Genomic DNA, 21,874 nt, shown 5'->3' with positions numbered 1-21,874 from the left:
GTGCTGCCTCTCCGCCCTTCCTACCGTAGCTCTTCCATGGGCCTCTTGTCTATGCTTGGCTCCAGAGAGTCCATTCTGCTAGTCTTCTGGTGGTTTTCTGGGTTATTTAGGCAGATATGGGTGGAATCTAAGTGATCAGCAGGACGCGCGGTGAGCCCAGCGTCCTCCTATGCCACCATCTTCCCTCAATCCCTGAATTACTATCAACATGCTTATAAATATAACATTAAATTTTTAAATTTCAGAAGTAAAGATTATGAAAGTTGACAACTGCAGATTTGAACTATGAACTGTGATTCTAAACCCACTGGTAAACTTAAAAGCAGATATGACAAAGGTGAAGAATTAGTAAAACAGATTCAGAAAAAAAATGATCTTGAAGGAAGCATGCAGTAATAAAAAGATGGAAAGTACAGAGGCAAGCATAATAGTCAGTGCTCTCAACCTCGCTTCCAGAAAGATGGAGTGGATGTACTTATTCCTATTCCCTCTCCTGAGTACAACAAAAACTCTAGTTGTTATCTCTAAAACAAACCTGAGATGACTTTGAAAGGTGGAGAGACTGTAGGCAGCCTGGATAGGCACCTTGGAACCAGAGAAACAATGAGGTGGTGAGTTTCCAAGATTTTGTTTTAGTCTTATATATCCTTGACTTGAAGCTGAAGAAACCAGCAACCCAGAAATACCAGTGGGTGCAGATCAAATAAATCTCCAACAGAAGCCCTCTCTAGCAAAGGGACTGGGAAAAGGGAGCTTAGCAAGAAAGAAAACATTTAGATACTAACCGCTCTACTCTAGCCAAACACCAGAGACAAAACTGTGGCCCCTTAAAGGTTAAGTAAGAAGCCACCCTTGCTAGGTGGTTTTGAGGCACCCCAATCTTCCTGCTGGGGTGATGTCAGAGGAAGCCAAGTAGGAATATAGGACTTCCCCCCCACTGGTTAGAGTCAAGCCTCTCCCCTTTCATTGTCAATGAACACTGAGTGGGGACCCTGGACTTCATACCTCCCAGCAGCAATAACAAAGGACTGGGACAGTGTCAACGCAGGCTTAATGGTGAATCACATCTTCCACCACAACCCAGCAGGAGTGAGGCTGCACCCTCTACATGGGTTCGGTGGAGCCCATATAGGAAGGAGTAGCTAGGCACTCCTACCTCTCCCAGCTAAAAGTCAGTGGAGGCCTAATGGGGAGCTGGAACCCCCACCCCTGCCCAGCAATAAGAAGTGCAATGTAAACCACAGTGACATATCTATATACCTAGCAGAATGGCTAAAACAAGAAATAGTTTTAACACCCAGTAGTGGCAAGGATGTGGAAGAACTGCATCATCCATACATTGCTGGTTAGAATGTAAAACGAGAAAGTGACTTTGGAAGATAGTTCAGCAATTCTTTTTAAAACTAAAAGTGGGCCTTCCAATATAACCTAGCGACTGTACTCTTGAACATTTCCCAGAGAAATGAAACTTATTTTCACTCAGAAACTTCTGCATAATATTCATGGGAGCTTTGTTTAAACTCGCCAAAACCTACAGGACATCAGCATTCAAAAGAATGAAACTGAACCACTTTCTTATACCATACACAAAAATAAATTCTAAATGGATTAAAGACCTAAATGTGAGACATGAAACCATAAAAATCCTAGAGGAGAACACAGGCAGTACCTTCTTTGACACTGGCTGTAGCAACTACTTTCTTTCCAGATAGGTCTCCTCAGGCAAGGGAAACAAAAGCAAAAACACACTAGCCAAAGCCTGCACACTACCCAAATGTCCTTCAGTGGGTGAGTGGTGAAACAAATTGTGGTACATCTATAACATGGAATATAACCCTGCAATAAAAAGGAAAAGACGCTTTATTGATATATGCAACAATCTGGATGAACCCCAGATTAGTTATGCTGACTGAAAAAAAACCAACCTCAAAAGGTTATATATTGCAGGATTTCATTTTTTAAGTTTTTTTTTTTTATTTCTTTTGAGAGAGAGAAAGTACAAGTGGGGGAGGGCCAGAGAGAGAATCCCAAGCAGGCTCCTCACTGTCAGCACAGAGCCTGATGCAGGGCTCGAACTCACAAACTGTGAAATCATGACCTGAGCCAAAACCAAGAGTTAGACACTTAACAGGCTGAGGCACCTAGGTGCCCCGCAGGATTTCATTGCTATCCATTAAATAATGTAATAGTGATTGAGAACAGATCAGCAGTTGCCTGGGGATGGAGATCAGGGAAATGTTGTGATGATGCACAAGTAAGTGTCTTGATTGTAGTGGTGCTTACACAAAGCTACACATGTGACAAAATTTCATAGAGTTATATACCTATACAGAAAAAGAATGCAGGTATTGCTGGTGAATCAATGAGCTTTACAGTTTGTGCTTTTGATGTTGTACTATCGTTCCCTATGATGTTAACACCAGGGGATGATGGCTGAAACGGGCACAAAACCTTCCTGTATGTTTCCTTGCAACTTCCTGTGATTTTATAATTATTTTGAAGTAAAAGGCTTGAAATAAATAAAACCATAAAGGGAAAGAAAAGTAGGATACCTAGAAAATCTCCATGCTTGTGGAAATTAAGAAATAAATTATAAATGAACTATATGGAAGAACACATCACAATGGAACTTAGGAAAAAATCTGGACAAATATAAACATACTGCAACATGTAGGACACAACTAGAGCAGTCCCTGGAGGAGGTGTGAGGGTGGAAGAATGTCTATTTTAAGCAGTATTCCAAGGGGAAGTCCTTTTTGAGAAAGTGATGTCTGATTATAATGAATGGAGAGAATGTGCCAAAAGCTTTCAGGGAAGCACTATCCAGGAAGAGCTACAGAGGTCCTAGAGTCAGGAATGATTTAGAATGACCCAGAAACAGTACCTGTAGGTAGTAATTAACTCTAGAACCAATCCTAATGCAAAAGGGTAAATTAACAACCACAAAAAGTCTATATAGTGTCTCAGCTAACTTTTATCCGAAACATTCAATCCTTGGACCCGGTCACTGCTTGGAACCCTCAAGCTGTTTTCATCACCATGGCAGGCTAGCTTCTTCTTAACTTGCCAATAGAGCAAAATTGCAGGTCCTTCACAGGTCTTGCCATAAATCTGGCTGCTAAATTTTCAATACTTTTGCAAGCCAGTTAGGGACTTGTAGTAGCTTAAAATCAACCATGGTGACGAGATCTATACCATGGAATCAGCAAACACCAGAAATGAGGTTTTGTTTTTGTGTTTGTTCTGAGAGGTGGTTGTCAAACATTTATCAGTATACTACTACCAAAGAAAGATTCCTGAAAAGATAGGACATGAGCTGTGTCACTAGATAGAATATAAGGTTACTGGAAGAGAGGATGAGAGAATTATAGATGTGGTGACTGAAATGAGCTAGGTTATCAAAGCTGGAGTGGGTTCCACTTAGAGAAAAATGAATAGAGAATTTGATTCTATCAATTGGGTTATGAAGAGGAATAGAGTCATAAGAATGGGAGAGTAGGTAAGAAGAAATATTAATTTCGGGCTAAAAAAGTTTAGACATCAGTTGTTTCAAACATATTCATTCTTAAGCTCTTATTTCCAACCTCTCTCTTTTTAAAGATATCACCTCCTACTTCAGAGAGAAAATAGAAGGAATAGGATCTAAATTTTAATATCCTCTCACCAAACCTACAAACCCAAACACATCTGTGCTTTCATGGCCTCCTTCTGTTCTGACAATGTAGGGGTAGCCCTCTACTGGTTTGTCTTATCCCTCTACTTGTGCTAGAGAGCTCGTAATATCCTCCCTCTTGACTTATTATTTCTGATTACAAATCAAAACTCTTATCTTACTAAAGCTCTCTGTTGTGCTGTCATCTTAAAACGATTGTTTATCTTGGCATTCATGAAGCCACACATTTCTTGGTTCAACCCCCTCCCAATAAATAGAAATGCCTTTCTTTCCATAGTTATGATTCCTTATGAAAACCACTTCATCAAGCATACCCTTTACTGTATATCCACTTACTGTGCTTTATTTTTTCTAATGACTCATTATTATTTAACCTGATAATACATTTTTATAATCTCTTCCTTTGTTTCCTCTTTTCTGTTAGAAGGCAAAATCTGGGGGCACCTGCGTGGTTCAGATGGTTAAGTATCGACTTTGACTCAGGTCATGATCTCACGGTTCGTGTGTTTGAGTTGTCCATGCTGACAGTGCAGAGCCTGCTTGAGATTCTCTCTTTCCCTTTCTCTCTCTTTCTCTATCTCGTACTTTCTCTCTCTCTCAAAAATAAATTAATTAATCTTTTTAAAAAATTTAAAAAAGAAGGCAAAATCTGTGTTGTTCACTGCTGTACTCCTACCATCGGTTAACAGCAGCATTAAATAGAAGTTTCTACAGTGATGAAAATGTTCTAAATCCATGCTATCCAAAATGGCAGGCATTATACTAGCCAAGCCATATGATCATGTGGAATCATTATTAATCGTTTGAAATCTGGCTACATAACCCAGGAGTTGCTTCTCTGTTTGTTACATTTTAATTAATTTAAATGTAAATAGCCACATATGGCTAGGTGCTACTATATTGGACAGCACAGATCTACTACAGTGCCTTCCACATAGGAGGATTCAGCAGAGTCTTGTTGAAAATGAAAGAACGCATGAATGAAAAATACATGTATGAAAGAATGAAATACCTGCAATCAGTTTACAGTTTATAGATTTGGCATGGAACTGTCCCCTTCCCCTCCATCTATTCAAGATTTCTGGCATCAGTTCTGTTATTAAGATTTTGATTAGAATTTTTACTTGTTTCCATACTTGCCCAGCATATTACACAAGGCTTTTGTTTCACCACATTAGGCTGGCATCTTAGCAAATCACCATATTCCTCAAAATTTGTTTACTTCCTCATTGCTAAAGCAAGATTTCTGAGCTATTTCTCTTTCTGGACAGAAAACCCTCTCACTTTACTTATTTCCTCTCATAATTTTATTTGTACTTGTTTTAAATATTCTTAATGTGAAATATTACATGGCAACATAAAAGTAAACACCTTGTATTCTACAATGTGGACTGAGATATAAGTGGTTAACAATATCATTCAAATTTCATTGTATTTCTCAGGGGTCACATTTCACCTCTTCCTCACCAAAAATTACAACCATCAAAATTATAATCCCCATAGCTCCAGTTTATTTTTATTACCTATGTATCTCAAAACAATATACTGTATCATATTTATTCAGAGTTTTACAACTTTAAATTAATGATATTATACTCTATAAATCATTCTACATCTTATTTTTATTGTTAGGAAATTTTTGAGATTTATCTATGTTTTTATACCTAGGTGTCTTTTGTTCTTTTTCACTGCTGTATAGAATACTACTGTTTTAGTACACTGTTCTATTGATGATCATTTCAGTTGTTTTCAAATATTTTCACTATTATAACCGAGTCTACTATAAGGTTTTTAAAGTTTATTTATTTATTTTGAGAGAGAGAGAAGGGGGGGGGGAGAGAGAGAGAGAGAGAGAGAGAGAGAGAGAGAGAGAGAGAGAGAGAATCCCAAGCAGGCTCTGTGCTGTCTGGACAAAGCCCAATGTGGGACCTGAATTCAAACCTTGAGATCATGACCTGAACTGAAGTTGGACACTTAACCCACTGAGCCACCCAAGTGCCCCCCCTACTGTAGGTTTCTTACATACTTGTCTTTGTGTCCTATGTTAGAGTATCTCTGGTGTATACACATGGTAAAGTACATTCTGGGTTGTAGGTTATTTTTTTTTAACCTTCAATAGTTCTAGATATAGTCCTTTGTTATTAATGCATTACAAGGATCTTCTCCCAGTTTATTTCAGTGTTCCTATTTGAAAACATATTTATTTTTAATAGAAATAAGCATATAAATCAGTTTGGATCACCTGCTGCTCAAATCCACAAACAATAGCAAAAGTCATTAGTTAGACAATTTAGAAACTCATCCTAAACACTCAGAAAAATTAAAGCCTTAAAGCCAATGATTGTACCATATACTCTTCTAAAAGCTAATAAATATATTTATATACTTCATCTTTGTAAGATGTTTCTTTTCATCTATGTTATTTTCATGGTTTTGATAAGGCTATGAAATTAATGTGCTATTTTCCTATTCTTTCATATCCTCATGAAAATATTAAGCAACTTTAGAGTATCTTAAGTCATCTTAGTAGCCATGATTACCTCACACATTCTTTTCAGTAATCAGTGCAAACATATGGATAGCCTTCCAGTAATTGTGGAAAACATATTTATTTGTTTATTCTTACTGGATTTATCTTTAATTCAGCTGATTTATTTTATAATAATTTAAATATACACAATAATGGTTAGAAGTCAACATTCTTTTTACAAAGAAGATTTTAAAAGGCTTGACAACAGGAAATACTACGTAAATTGTTGAAATGTTAAAAAAGAAATAAGGGTACCTCAGTGGCTCAGGTCATGATCTCACGGTTCATGGGTTCGAGCCCCCATCGGGCTTTGCACCAAAAGTGCAGAGTCTGCTTTGGATTCTGTCTCCCTCTCTCTCTCTCTGCCCCTCCCCCGTGCATGCACATGCTCGCCCACTCTCTCTCTCATTCTCTCTCTAAAAATAAATAAACATTAAAAAAATTTGGATGCTTTTTCCAATTTTTAAACCCATAATATAACTGACATTTCAGATGGAAACCATAACAAGGAAGCAAACAGGAATCAGAGTCAGCATCCTGGCCAAAGTCAGTAATCAGAGATTTGATCTTGACTGAGGAGAGGACTGACCAACTCAGTAGTGACTGAGACTAAAGATCTAAAATGTCTAAACCAGATTGCCAATTATATTAATTCTTCTTTAGTTGCATATAAGAAAACTCAATTTAAGCAAAACAAAAAACAAAAACCCCACAAAAAGCAAACAATACAACATAAAAAAATATTTATGGAAAAGATACTGGATAATTAGTGGGGAGTATCGGCAGTCCATCCGTAACATAGGCAGGAATACAGATACTCAGATGCCATCAGCATTCTGTCTTGGCCTCCAACACTCTTTTCATACTCATTCTAGTTTTCTTTCTACAACTTGACTTTTCCGTGTTTCAGAAATCTTCTCTGATAACATTTCCTGAGACTGTTACTGTTACTGTGACTGAGAACTTCAGCCACCGAAGTGAAGCTGACTCTTTCTCAAATTCGATTCCAGTTATGTTTGGAGGGATTTTAATTAGCCTTGCTTGGGCCAAGTGCCTATCAATTGTTGCTGGGAGGTCAGGTACTATTATTGTGCTAGCTTAAGTCTGTTCTCCATTCCTGGCCACTGTTATGGCCAAGGATGAGGCTACTGTCAGCATAGCTGCCCTCACTATAATGTTGCAGATGGTAGGGTGAGGGAAAGGATAGGGAGATAAGTCTAAACAGACATTCCCAGGGGCTCTATTCCAAAAATGGCAGGCAGACTAACAAGCTGTGCTTCTACACAGAATATTTTGGCAATCATGCAGAGATGTTTCTAACAATTTGAGTTTTTCCAACAGTGAACAGAGCTATATTATGAGGTAGAAAGCATTATGTAAATAAAAGAGATTATGGATAAACTATAAAATCATTTATTAAGTGTTATATAGGAAAGATTTGGAAAAGTCTAAGAGATTGGACTGCATTATCTTCTAAGATATTCTTACTCTGATGGTTGATAATGCTTGATTTATTTCACTTTAGCCATTTATTGATTCGTTTAGCAATTTTTAGAGTATGTATTGTTTATGTCACTGTGCTACTTGTTTAGGATACAAAAGAATGAGCATCTTCTGTGCCATCAAGGTACTCACCAATTTGATTATATGTATTTTAGTTAATACCAACAAATTTTAACACAAGGTCTAAAAGTTACATGTCCACGAGACAATAAAAATCTTCCTTGGTGTATTCCTCACACCCCTTGCCCCTTTACCACACGTTCCGTATTCTAGCCATAACATAAGTCATCAAAACAAGCCATATACTTCCAGGCTGCCATTCCCTTACACACTTTTTTTTTTTTACTCTACCTTCCTTGGGTGTCTAATATGATGTCTCCTTTTACTTCTTACCACAAAACAAATTTACTTACTCCTCCATGTACTTTATTATTACTTCAGTAACATATTGTACTTATAGAATTTCTTAAATAATTATGCACGTGTTTTTTTCCCACTGAATTATGAGATGTAAGAGGACAAGGATGTTGTCTTATTTAGTTTTTATAGTCAAAGTGCAACACAGTAAAAACTCAAAAACACTGATTGTAACAAGATAAGGATAGTGAACAGTGGGAAATTTCTGAATGAAATGTGACTATAAAAATTAAAGTTAGAGTTATTGTTAATAACAGAAAACAAAATAATTGTCATTTATATATATTTATAAAAACCCTACAGATGACATTTGCTCATGAAGTAGCATAATCTTACCTTAAACATAGAAAAGATTCATATTTATAATAAAGTATAGGTCAATATTCCAATCACATATTCAAGGAAAAACATTTCAGTTTTCAATATGCAATCATTATGATCATTCTTTTTTTTACTGAAGTATAATTAACATACAATGTAATATTAGTTTCAGGTGAACAACATATTGATTCAGCTGTTCTATACATTACTCATTGCTTACCACGGTAAGTGTAGTCACCATCTGTCATCAAATAAGGTAATTACAGTATTATTGACTATATTCCCTATGCTGTACCTTTCATCTCTGTGACTTATTTATATGTGGGATCTAAAAAACAAAATGAACAAACGGAAACAAAAACAAACACAAAGCCAGACTCTCAAATACGAAGAACAAACTGGTGCTTGCCACAGGAGAGGTGGGTAAGGTAATGGGTGAAATTGGTAAGGGGGATTAAGAGGTACAAACTTTCAGTTTTGGAATAAATAAATCATGAAGATGCAATCATTATAATCATTCCTGACAACTATTTTCAAAGTTATTTCAAGAAACAATGAAAAAAAGTTTGCCAAACAAAGCTCAACCATTAAAAACAGATAATCTTACTCGATATGCATTTATCAAATATTGACTTCCATTTTAAGCCGAGTTCCAAAATTTTTATTATCCTAGAAAATTTATAATGCCACAACAGTGATAGAAGAAAGAATAACTCCTGCCTTGTGTGTTGCTTTCACAAAGACCATCTTTTTTCTAATCTTTTATTCTTTATTATATAACATATAGATCACATGTATTATATATTATAATATGTATATATTATATTATATTACATACTTTATACATTATATATTATATTAAATCATATATATTATAACATATATCTTATAATATGTATATATAATATATGATATATAGACTATCTAGATTATTTTGTGGAAATGTGGAAGGATTGTAAAATGGCAAAGAAAATTGCAAAAAAATGCATATTTTCCACATCTTTCCCACACATATAGATAATAATTTCATTATAAATCTTTAAACTCTATTCATCTGATTCCTAATCTCTTCTCTCTTTTTTTGAAGTTCTGTTGACTTTATATTATGTTTGTATTACATCCAACAGATTAAAGATGCATTAAATATTACATCTCATGGTTTTACTAAAGCCAAATACATTTTCAGAAAGATTAGATATCATCTTTCTCTACAAATCAAATTAGAACTGAAAAAGTCAGTTTCCACACATATATTCACAAAGAAATCATATGTCATACTCTGAATTTGTCTAAGAGATGAACCTTTCACCTTCTGATAATTACTTGAGACATAAAGAATGACAACTCAACTTTTACAGTGTTAAATTATTTCATAGGTCAATATCACGTATTAAGTTGCTATTTCACATCAAACAGTTTTACATTTTACATTTGCAGACAAAATATAAAGTACTAATTCATTCATATTCAAGGACTACATTATGTCTAAAATGTAAAAAAGCAAATACTTATACATTTGAAGCCTCAAAACTCTTATGGAAGAAATACTTTAATTAGAAAATACTATTTCATTTTACTATAAGACAGCTTTTGCTCCTGAAGGAATGTACCTTTCATTTTACTTTTTTTAGACTGTCAATAACTATTGAATACTTCCGCCTATTTCTGATAGAGATTTTAAAGAATATAAGAAAATCTTGAGACACAACTCCTGCACTCCAAAAGTTTCAATTTATTGGGAGATATTATTACTAACTTTCTGAAATAGCTAGAGAAGTCTTGATGCAAAGAAAGCAAAAATGATAGCTTGAACTTAAAACATACTTTATATGCTCTTACTCTCACTACCACCTATGACGTAGGTAGAATTACTGGCCCTGTTTTGCCAATGTCTTAGAGCTGAGCCGTGTAGAACTGGATTTAGCCCTGCAGTCTATCACCATGCTATTCTCTAGGCAAGTATTATAACCAGTGTTCATCGGGTAAAACAAAAGTAAGAAAAGAGTTCTCAGGACACTTCAGTGTGCTATAATGTACAGTAACTTTAAAACAAGAATGAAATGTGCAGTATTTCCCAATCATTGGTAAAATGTAAATCTGATTTTAGCAGAATCAGGGGAAATGATTACAAAGTCTCTGAGACTATAGAATTAGGCTCAAAATCAAATAGATTAAAAGCTAGATGTAAACGAAAAAACAAACAGCCAGAGGAAACTTTATTTAAAAATGAGATGAAAAAGGTGTCTGAGTTCTAGAGTTATGAATCCATAAAAATTTAAAGCCATCCAGCTATATTAAAAAATCTCCCATATCAGGAAGAAATTCTTAAAATGTGAGTAACAAAAAGTTTCTGGCTTAATATATAAATAGAAAAAATTGGTGAGAAAAAAATGAAATAGTCAAACAGAAAAAATGAGCAAAGAACTTGGAACTAACGACCTCTAGACACACACACATGCACACTGGGGAAAAAAGAACAAATTAATATAGAAAAAGTATTTAGTCTTCATGAATTAATATAAAACTTTTCTGCAGAAGTTATAGTAAAGTAAGAAGAATCAATTTATCATATAGCAAAAGGTAATATAGACATGCTAACTGAAAAAAGAATGTCTATATTGTGAATGGATATATTAGCTGAATCCTATAGGGGAGAAAAATAATATATAATAGAAATAATATACATTTCTCTTTGATAAAGGAAACCATAATTTTTTAAAAAGGAACCTCTTTTAATCAGGGAACCATACTTAATGAAATAGGAAATGTAAAGAAAAATCACTTTTACCTAGAAATTCTTTTAATTCAGGTAACCATGTTATGCATCATTTATCTTCATTAGTCACTAAACTAGAGGATGTAGAATATTTGTAACCCACGGACACAAAGAACCTATTTGTTAACCAAAGTAAGCTTAAACTTGAAATTGCCTCACTGTTACAGTTAGATTATATGTGCTATTTTGCTGTAATTCCATATAAAAAGATAAGCACTTTCTTATAAATATTTTTTCTTTCCCACCTAGAATGTAAACTTTGTTTTCAACAATTTTGGTATATGTACAGATAATGATGCATGGATAATCACATTAATGTATATTATGAATAATGGTAAATTTCTTGCTGAACTGATGGGATTCCACCAAGTTGGAATTCAGTTAATTTAGAGGAAAATTTTAAGTGTGGTATTCTTTACACAACTCAGTTTGTATCTACATCAATAGTATATTACTAGTGGAAAAAGTTGTTCTAATGGAACCATAGGTTTCACTTAGGAATGGCAGTAATGTATTTCTTCAGCCCTAATGTTAGTATTACCCTTTCATACCTTCTCCCCATACACACACACACACACCAATACAACATCCGTAGGTATACATACCAATAAGAGCTCTTCTTCCTAATTTTACACACTCTAGGATCCTCAGCAACAAAGAAACAAACTTCTTTTGAAAAACAATTCTAGTAACTTACCTAAAGAAGGACTGAACATAGCAATAAGGAACACATTATCTCCATGCTGTTTCTATCTATAACTAATTCATTTATTGTGTTTTACTAAGAGAAACTGTAAAAAATATTTTGGAAAATTGTTTGCCTTTTCCAATTGATTTAATTGCTTTTTAAAAGATATCAACAAGCAGCTGCCTTGAAATTTTTCAAGTCTTTTGTCTATTAACGAACTAAATGTTAAGACAACTCAGTTACATTGATTAATGTAGTATTAAGGTACATAAAATATGACCTTCCTACAGGTTTATTTATTGCCTTTGTAAGAAAGCCTTTGATATTATCAACTATTCTGAGGTTATATTTGAATAATGAAGAAACTACTCTGTTCACTAACCTTCATTTAGAAATTTTAACAACACTCATCAAGATCTGTTTTGTTTATTCTTCTAATGCAAGACTGTTCATTCTGCCTGTCATTGTGATGAACTTTGTAGGGTTTAAAGGCTGAATAATCTTAGAGGAATCCTGAGCTTTCTCACAGGAGATACTTTTTCCATGGGAGATACTTTTAAAATTCTATTGAGAGCTGTTACTTAGTGCTGATATTTCTGCTTTTGCAAAAGAATTATCCATACTTTGGCATGGAGCCTCCAGAGTGTATCTGATTTTTATTCATCCAGATTCCCTAAATGATCTTCCCCACAATGCAACTACTGGATTAATGCAAAGCATATGTTGCTAAATAAGAAAGAATTCTAGTTCATATGAGCTACCAAGTTAAAATTTAATAAAAACCGAAAGACTAACTCTTCCTTGAATATGGCCTCGGCAAAAGGTCATGCATTTTTTCCCCTCCCTCCTATAGGTCTTCAAACACTAAATTGAAAACAGGTAATGTACTGCTGCCACTCACCCCTTCATCCACCATTCACTCAGTTTTCCTCTTCTTAGGTTCTTTCCCAGAGCCCACTAAGTCATCTGAGGGAAAGGAAAATATGAGACTACAACTAACCAGAAAATAAAGAAGAATAGGGTGAAACTTGACAATGAAGCTTTATTTCCCTCTAACTACAGCTTTAAGCTGTTAGTTGAAAAAATTTAATAAAATACTGAGGTTTCCTATTACATGTTTCATTCTACACAAAAATGTACCTTAATAGCTTCCCACTCCATGACTGGCCAATAATTCAACACAAGAGATTTCTTTGTATGGGAAGGTATACTTTCCTATACTTTTGAAAAAGAAAATGAAAATGGACGTCACTGTGAGGTTATCATTTTGCCATGGGGGAGAAAGTAAGTCTTCTATTCATGAGTCCACTTTTGAAAGATTTTAAAATACAAACATTTGGGTTTTTTAAATTACTGTGATTTAGCCAAGATCTCAATGCAAGCATTACTTAGTTATGTTTTCTAGGAATTATATGATTTTCACTGCTAAATGATTTAAATTGTTAATATTCAGTATAGAAATCAAAATTCATCCAGTGGTATAGCTCTTGAGAAATGTTAAGTCACACTGGAAAATTAAGCTTTCCAGTAATTTCCTTTCTTATTCTTAAATTATCAGTTAAGAGAAACAGTTTTTGTTTGCTACAAGACAAACCAAAGATGTAAATAAAAATAAATAAATAAAAGCACCCAGGAAGAAATCTGTGCTTAGTGAAATAACAGACAAATAGAGAGCAAATGTGTAACCATCTGGAGAATAAGAAAATCAAAAGTAATAGGCGGCACTCAGAATTTATTACAAAGAAATTATGCCAAGAGCTTCTTACTGCAGTTTTCTATGGAAATGTTGAAATCAGTGGATAAAGAAATACATTATATACAACATATTTGGGCCCTACTGATATAATTTTGTACATGATCTCATGGCATAATATTTGCTAAGTAATCTAAATTAGCTTGGCTATAAATGCTGTCACACTGATTGAAAACTTGCTATCACACCACAAACAGCCAGTCATAATAAATGATACGATTTGGTGGAATTGTCTAGAGCCAGAGGGATATGATATTGGGTCATCTTTGGCAGTGTATTATTATAAAATGCAAAGAAATTAATAAATCTAAAAGCAATTGAGACACCAAACAGATACAAAATAGAGGGTAGAAAAGAGAGGAGACTTAATGAAAACTAAATAGGTCAAACCAGCAAAAGTTCATCATCACCTTAACGAGGGCTATAAGGTGGGATCCACAATGGTTCCCATCATCAGAAGTATAATTTTGACAATTCCACTTCCATTTGCTACTTCAGAATCTAGATGGAGAAGGAGGAGAAAGAGGAGAAAAAAATAAAATGTTCTTTCCCACTGTCTAAATCAACCCTTCAGAATGTACCCTGATATCAGCATTTCAGAAATCAAATCCAGTTACCAGTTGGCATTTTACTCCTGCATCTTTGGATGCAGAAATTATTTGTTTTCTCTTTGAAGCCACAGTGCTTGGCATGTGTTAAATGGCCAAAAAAAAAAAAAATTCTTGCATGGAATTGTTGGACTCTGTGTGAGAGAACAGAATCTTAGTTTGAAGGGCAATGATGAAATTTCTGAGCCTGTTTTCTAGAGCTGTGCTGTCCTAGTGTCTTAAAGACACTACCCATGTTAAATTTTAAAATTAAAAATCCCATTCCTTGACTCTACTGGCCATGAAGGACTCACTGACCACAGGTAGCTAGTGGCCACTGCATTCTGGAACAGTACTATCATTGTAGAAAAGTGTTTCAGATCAGACAACACTGTTCTAGAGCAAGTCAGTAGCATATGATAATTTTCCACACATATTTTCTAAAATCTATATTCATTTATTCATTCAGAAAATATTCATTGAATATACATTATATGCTAGGCACTAAAGACACAAAAATAAACAAGACCCCTTTTTAACCATTTGGAACCTTTTGGGGAAAGACATTAGTGAATAGATAGTCACAATCCAGTGCCATCCCAGAGGGTTAATTGGAGGAGAGCATGATTTGGGGCAAAAAGTAATCAAGAAGAAGACTACTAGTCAAGGTGAATATTTTTAAAATTAAGCCAGATGGAAGTAGAAATGGAGAGGAGAAGAAAGTACCAAAAGGTACTTAAGAGGCACAAACAGCATGATTTGATAAGAAATTGGATGTGGTAATAGAAGGAGGAGTCTAGAGTAACTCCCAAGTTTCTGCCATGAGGGAACGAATAGAAGGCAATGCCATTAACTTCATTTGGGTCTATGTGAGGAATAACTGGTAGGATTTAGAGGAAAGATGACTATTTTAAGTTTATAAATGGGTGCTTTATAATGCTATATGGGTGTCCAATATTCTTGAGAAGATCTGAGATGAGCTCAGAGGTTTTGGTACTATCATTGTGGAGCTGGCAGTTTGATGAGATCACACAATGACAAAGAAAGGAATGCTGGCAGTGAGTGCCAAAAAAACAACATTATCAATTTCTTAAAAATCTGCAGGGAAAACAGAATAAATGGGATCATAGAAACAAAGGGAAAAGAATTGAATAAATGGGATCATAGAAACAAAGGGAAAAGAATTTTCAGGAGGAGCCAACAACCTAAAGAGCTTCAAAAACTTACATAATAAGATAAAAACTAGAAAGAAAAAGTCCATTTAATGTGGCAACAGGTCATAAATGACCTTAAATGACAGTAGCAAAAGTTAGGTAGCAGGAATCCCAGGAGTGAAGGAATGAGAAAGAAGAAAAGGCACGGACAGACCACTCTTTCCAGAAAATGTACTGATACAGGATGTAAAGAGCTGTACACAAATTGATAGGTAGATATAAGCAGGGATGTTTATTTTGTTTCTGGTTCTATTGTGGAAAAGCCTTGTGCATTTAGTTTAAAAGTTGCCATGTCTATAGGCTATGCATATAATGGGTTCATCTTAGCTTGTTTGGATTAATTGCAGCTTATCTCCAGAGCTACTGACCCTTGGCCAACACTATGGAATGCATTAAACTAAAGATAAATGATGTTTTGAAACCATGGGTCTGTGAGTTGTTTCAGAGCAGGATATATCAGCCTGCCAGCACTGTTTAGTAATAATAATTGGATTTATAATTACATCTAATTTCGATAGAGCCTGGGGGAGGGGAACTTTCAAAGTTAAAACTGGAAACATAGCTAGAATATATCTACATGAGGAGTTCATTACAAAAGATCTCCACCGTGAGCAGATTTGGGTTTCCTGCTACAGAGTGTTTCAGATGCACACCAATAGTGCTTACAGACCTGTCTGTACAGACTAAGAGCACCTGTATGACCCAGAGGTGGGAGAATAAAGAAATATGTGCCTGTGATCTCTGGACACCTTTCCATGCATATCTTCTGTTGTTTCTATGCTATATCCTTTGCCTATAATAAAGTTGTTCTGAGAGCACAGACAGTAAACAGAGTTCCCTAAGCAGTGGAACACTAAAGGTAATTAACACTGGCTAGCATAATGTTACTAGCAAAAATACCCTGCTCTTTGTCAGTCTGTCAAAGAATTTGTCAAAACTGTGATCTGGGGGCTCAACAATTACAATTCCTGAGGATAGTTTTCTCTTCAGGAAAAAATTTATAAAGTCTTATTTCCACAAAACAAATTTAAAAGAGAAATATTATCCAGTTTGTCTGTGAAACATCTTACTAACCATCAGTGATATCTGACTGACTGATTTCCCATGCAAAGTATTTCATTAGTTTATTAAGAGAAGCAGTCCATTTTAGGTACTCATACCCTCTTGGTTGTATTCTTCCACTGCCTTTTCAACCATTTCATCATCCCTCCACCTTCACCATGTGATTTCATATGCCCAGGCACCTCATCCATTTCATTGGCTTGTGCTTACATCCAAAGTTTTTCCGGCATCCTAATGATGGATTAAATCCCCTCAGTTCACACTGAAAGGTCTTTTAATTATCTCTGCTCACATAAACATCCTATAAGTACCCAGGAAAAGAGGCCAGATGGTAATGTTCATAGATACAGACTAAGGTGAAACAGAGGGATAGAGTGATGAAAGTAGATTATCAGACCGTTTAATCAAGTGCCAAGGAACGTATCTTTTAAATCTGTAAGATGTGGAATTAAATTCCAGATGGGCTCCTTATCCGCTATATGACCTTGAGAAGACTACTTCATGTATGTGAGCATCAGTCTCCTCCTCTGGAAAATGGTAAAAACAGTAATGTCTCAAAGTGTTGTGTGAGGATTAATATAACATACATATGCAAACTTTTTAGTCCACTGACCAGCATATAATAAGCGTTTAATAAGCCGTGATTTAAATTCAGTGAATGAGGGGCGCCTGGGTGGCTCAGTCGGTTAAGCGTCCAACTTCGGCTCAGGTCATGATCTCACAGTTCGTGAGTTCAAGTCCCGCGTCAGGCTGTGTGCTGACTGCTCAGAGCCTGGAGCCTGCTTTGGATTCTGTGTCTCCATCTCTCTCTGCCCCTTCCCTGCTCGCTCGCTCGCTCTCTCTCTCTCAAAAATAAACATTAAAAAAATAATAATAATAAAATAAATTCAGTGAATGGGAGTTCACTAACAAATTATATATTCATGAATACAATCTTAACCTGTCCAAATCTCTCCATACCTCAGTTTTCTAATAGGAGGGTAAAATTAAATTGACCTAAGTGAATTTCGATGAACACTGAGAGACTGAATACACAGAGGAACGAAGGCCAGACCATATGTAAAAACAGAATGCTAACCCACAACCTCTACACCAACCAGCCTAGGAAGCCAAACCACCACCTGTGCAGTAATCAGCCAGGAACAGTCAGGACTTTGTCAATTACTGCCAGCTTCTCTAATACCTGCCAGCACTTACAACTCAGGACCAACAAGAGAAAGCCAGATAAACCCTTCAAACCAATCACGTAGGATATCTTTCTCCTGGTTAGCCCACCTCCAGCTTCCCCATGCAACAGCCTCTAGTCAGAGCATACCTAAAGTCTTCTCTTTTTTCCCATTAGAAAACGTTCCCACTCCCTTGTCTCCCTTGGAGTTTCTGCCCTTCACAAATGATAGTGGCGACTCCCTTGCTATTGTAAGCGCTGAATAAATAGCCTCTGTTTATTTTCTTTGGGTGGTTTTTGTATCCACAGCATTATAACTGAGGCTAAAAGTTCAGCACCAATTTTGAAATTCCATATATTTTTATTAGTGTTATTATTGTGCAGAAAAAACAGACATCATGATCATTAAGGCTCACCCATGCGACCATCTGCTTGTGGATATACTACTTTTCCACCGGACATATAATCCAGAAGCTTGTGATCAATCCAATTCTCTCCCTTACATCATTACCACAACACAGATTCTTTGACTACTACAGTATTCCAGCTGCTTAATCTCTCTTATTTTCCCTTCTTGCCATACATTTTTCCACTTTCCATTTTGTCTGAATTCCAATGTCTAGCATTTTAGTAATTCTTTAGTCAATATTCTCATTAACCTTAAGTTTCATATACCTAGATAAACTCAGGGTAGACAAGTACCGTTTTTGTTTTTTTCCCAGAAACTCTCCTTCCTTTAAAAAGAAAGAGGGTTCCTTTCTTTTGAGAACTAGTTTGCCTACTCCATCCACGTTTCAATAGATTGCAGACAACTCTAGTGGTCCTAACCCCAACGTGAATGCTGTAGGAACAGGCAGGTGAACCAACTGGGATCCAGGAGATTCATCCCAGGGCATTTTTAGATTTTCTTGTTAGCTACAAGGTTGGGAATTTATGAGTCCAGAGCTCTTGGCAATCATAGTTCTAGCCTAGTGGAATAAGCCAGTGTGAGAATGAAGTCCATAACTGGAAGGAAAAAGAAAGAGTGTATGCAGATTCCATTCACTGCTATCGGGAATAGAGAAGAAAGAACAAACTCTGAGGATTTAGTGACAAGTTAGTTGAGTCTGAGGTTATGTCCAATCTGAGGCAAGAGCAGAAGAGAAAAGGCTGGGTTGTGTATAAGAACTGTGACAGTTACCAACATAATGGGACTTAACCCAGGTAAATCGGTAGATTAATGTTCAGACTCATAGTTTTGATAGTTCTGGAAATTAGCTGGATATGGTTAATAATAAAAACCTTAATAGTGCAATAATAAAGTGAGAAGTATGTATTCAGGATTAAGAAGTATTATACATTCAAGATAGAACTGCACTAGTCTCACATATAAAGTCTAGAGTATAATTTAACATAAACTAAAAGCTCAAAATCCTTCAGGTTGTTGGATGTGTCTCACAATTGGCCATTCATTTGTCTTTGAGTTTTTAACTTTGGTAAATGATGTCCTAAAATCTATTTGCCACAGTAGGACTAAGAAATGACTGGGGGGGGATGGGGGGGGGATGGATATCGCTTAGAATGCTACATTTGGGTCAAGATGCCCAGACAGATCGTGCAATAGTAAGTAGGCCTGGGTGGTTACCAGGTCAATTCACAAATATTTACTGAGCATTCAAGAATGTCGAGAAAGCAATTGAAAATGCTTTGAATTGGAAGTGAGGACACCCTTAGTCTCCTGGATTTTAAGCTTCCTAATTTTCAGGCCTTGGCCAAGTCATCTATCAGCTAGCTGTGTGCCTCATTTTCCTCATCTGTAGAAAGGAAGTGTTATTGTGGAGCATCTTATTTGAGGTGCTGCAGGACAAAAAAATTCCCAGCCCTAAATAGGGTGTGCAGTATTTGGGCAGACACTGGACAGATAAAATATCAAAAGAAGAAAAACAAATAGCAATTCAAAATAATACTACATGAGCCACCACAAGGAGGCCTTATAAGCAAAATAAAAGGTAGAAATAATTACTTTAAAAGAATAAGAGCCTAGGGATGCAGTTCTAGACAGTGTGAAGTACAGCTGGGTGGCCAGTGGAGGGAGACTTTACACCCCCTTCCCCACGCCACGGGGATTTTTCTCAAACTCACCGAGTGTCAGCCTTACCACACTGATTAAGGATTGACCCGAATGGGGTGTAACTTGAGGCGCAGGCCTAGATGCTGCCGGGGGAGCCGTGCAGGCGGCCAGGAGGAGCGCGCAGCGCCGACTCACCGACTCCGCCCGTCTCCGCCCGTCTCCGCCCGTCTCCGCCCGTCTCCCAGCGCCGCCCCTGCCCACCCCGCCGCCTCAGCGGCGCCGGCCGAGGCCCTCCGGGTCTGTTACCCGGTGTCCGGGCAACCGCGGGCGGGAGGCGGCCCGCTCCGGATCTCCGGGCGCGCGCTCCCTGGGCCTCCCGGGCGGGTGGTGTGCCAGCGCTGCGTTTCCGCCGCAGACCAGCCCACGTGGGGGCTCCGAGCGCCTGGCCCCCCGCGTGCGGCCACCTCCGCGCGCTTTTCCTTTCATAACCTACTTGCCCGGCCAAACTGCTTCTCTTTACTGAAGAGGGAGGTGTGGGCCCGAGTCAATACCTTTCCTACAGTACTTATTGCGAGAATCAAGGGATCACAGCCTTCAACTCGAAGATAGGAGGACTTTGTTTCTTACTCTCCAAAGGCGGTTTCTGGTATCCTCGTTATCATTTCTATCAAAGGGAAGCCTTCCAGCGTGTTTCCTTGCCCCTTGGTACAAAACAAGAAAGACTCTAAGTGGTAAGCTCCGTTTGCTTTGGTTGTTGCTTCTAAGGTGACTTTACTATTGAAAAACCTGAACAAACTATTAGGGACGAAAGGAAAACTTTGTGTGACCGGAGCTTGAGGTGGGGAAAGCAATGAATTCAAGCCATTTGTGTAAGGGTCTATTTCTAATAAAAACCAATTTTTAAGCACGGTCCGTCTCACAAAGCATAAAATATTTGTTTCGTCTTCAGGGAATATAAATACTGTGACCTGAAATACCCCTTAAAAACACTAGGGCGTCACCAGCTAGCCTTCTTGGATGAAACCAACCGCTAGATGATAAACTAAAGATAGTTTAAAATATAGCATCAGGATAAGAATTAGCATTCTTACACAGACAAATCATATTTCCAGGCAACACTGAGAACAGGCAAAGGCCTGCCAAGGTTAAGTGATCAAAATCTATTACTTTAAGAGGCAATTCAATTAGTAATCCTTTACAGTGGTGGGAAATCTGCAAGGCCATACCTGGAATAAGATTATTCCAGCCATAGATGTAAAAGAGGAAGCAATAACAAGCAAATTAGAGAGAGGTCTTAATCTTAAATTAATATATGCAGAAGCAGAGCTCTTTTTGTAATTAAAAAAAAAAATAGATTCCAGAATGCACCCTCCACTTCCCCATCTCCTTCCATTAATTATTTAAATTTGACATGTTAGCAATACAATGTTAAATTTAAATCAAATGAGTCATTTGCATGCCAGTAAATATATATTCATGAGGGTTCAAAGTATTTATGTGAATATATTAAAACAATACCTAGATTTTTCCCCCAGAACAAAACTTTACCTACTAGAAACTTCATTCTTGACAGTTTTCTCTTAATTGATTAGAACTCATTGATAATTGCTATATACATATTATGATAGGCAGAATTCTGAGATGAATCCCAAGGACCCTACCACCTGGTATATATGACCTGCCTAGTCCTCTGGACTTTGAATATGATGGATTTTATTCTTTTCATTAGCTTGCTATATGATACAATTGACTTTAACAAGGGAGCTGATCCAGAGTGGCTTGAACCTAATTGGGTGAACTATTAAAAGGAACTGGCCTCGGGTCACCTGGGTGGCTCAGTCAGTTAAGTGTCCCACTTTGGCTCAGGTCATGAACTCATGATCTGTGAGTTCGAGCCTCGCGTCAGGCTCTATGCAGACACCTCAGATCCTAGAGCCTGCTTCGGATTCTGTGTCTCCCTTTCTCTCGGCCCTATCCCACTCATGCTCTGTCTGTCTGTCTGTCTGTCTCTCTCTCAAAAATAAATAAACATTTAAAAATATTAAAATAAAATAAAATAAAAGGAACTGGCCTCTTCCTGGGGTCAGAGATTTAAAACATCAGAAGGATCTGACACCAGGCATATTCTCCATTGT

General features: G+C 36.7%; 1 protein-coding gene across 4 annotated transcripts in view; it reads right to left on the bottom strand.

Moving 5' to 3' along the window:
• Nucleotides 1-20,029, bottom strand: part of CCDC178 (coiled-coil domain containing 178) — a 440,607-nt gene extending 420,578 nt beyond the window's left edge. For 2 of the 4 annotated variants that reach the window (XM_058692404.1, XM_058692401.1), the window contains exon 1: nt 19,935-20,029. The gene's annotated coding sequence lies outside the window, so the exon portion shown is untranslated. Of the gene's footprint in view, nt 1-14,071; nt 14,149-19,810; nt 19,912-19,934 lie in introns of those variants that run through there. The other 2 variants (XM_058692402.1, XM_058692403.1) reach the window with 2 other exon arrangements.
• Between the last annotated feature and the right edge of the window lie 1,845 nt (nt 20,030-21,874).

This window comes from Neofelis nebulosa, chromosome 11, assembly GCF_028018385.1.
Source record: "Neofelis nebulosa isolate mNeoNeb1 chromosome 11, mNeoNeb1.pri, whole genome shotgun sequence".
NCBI classification, from domain to species: Eukaryota; Metazoa; Chordata; class Mammalia; order Carnivora; family Felidae; genus Neofelis; species Neofelis nebulosa.
Note: the sequence above shows the minus strand (reverse complement) of the source record. Positions and strands in the feature narration are given on the sequence as shown.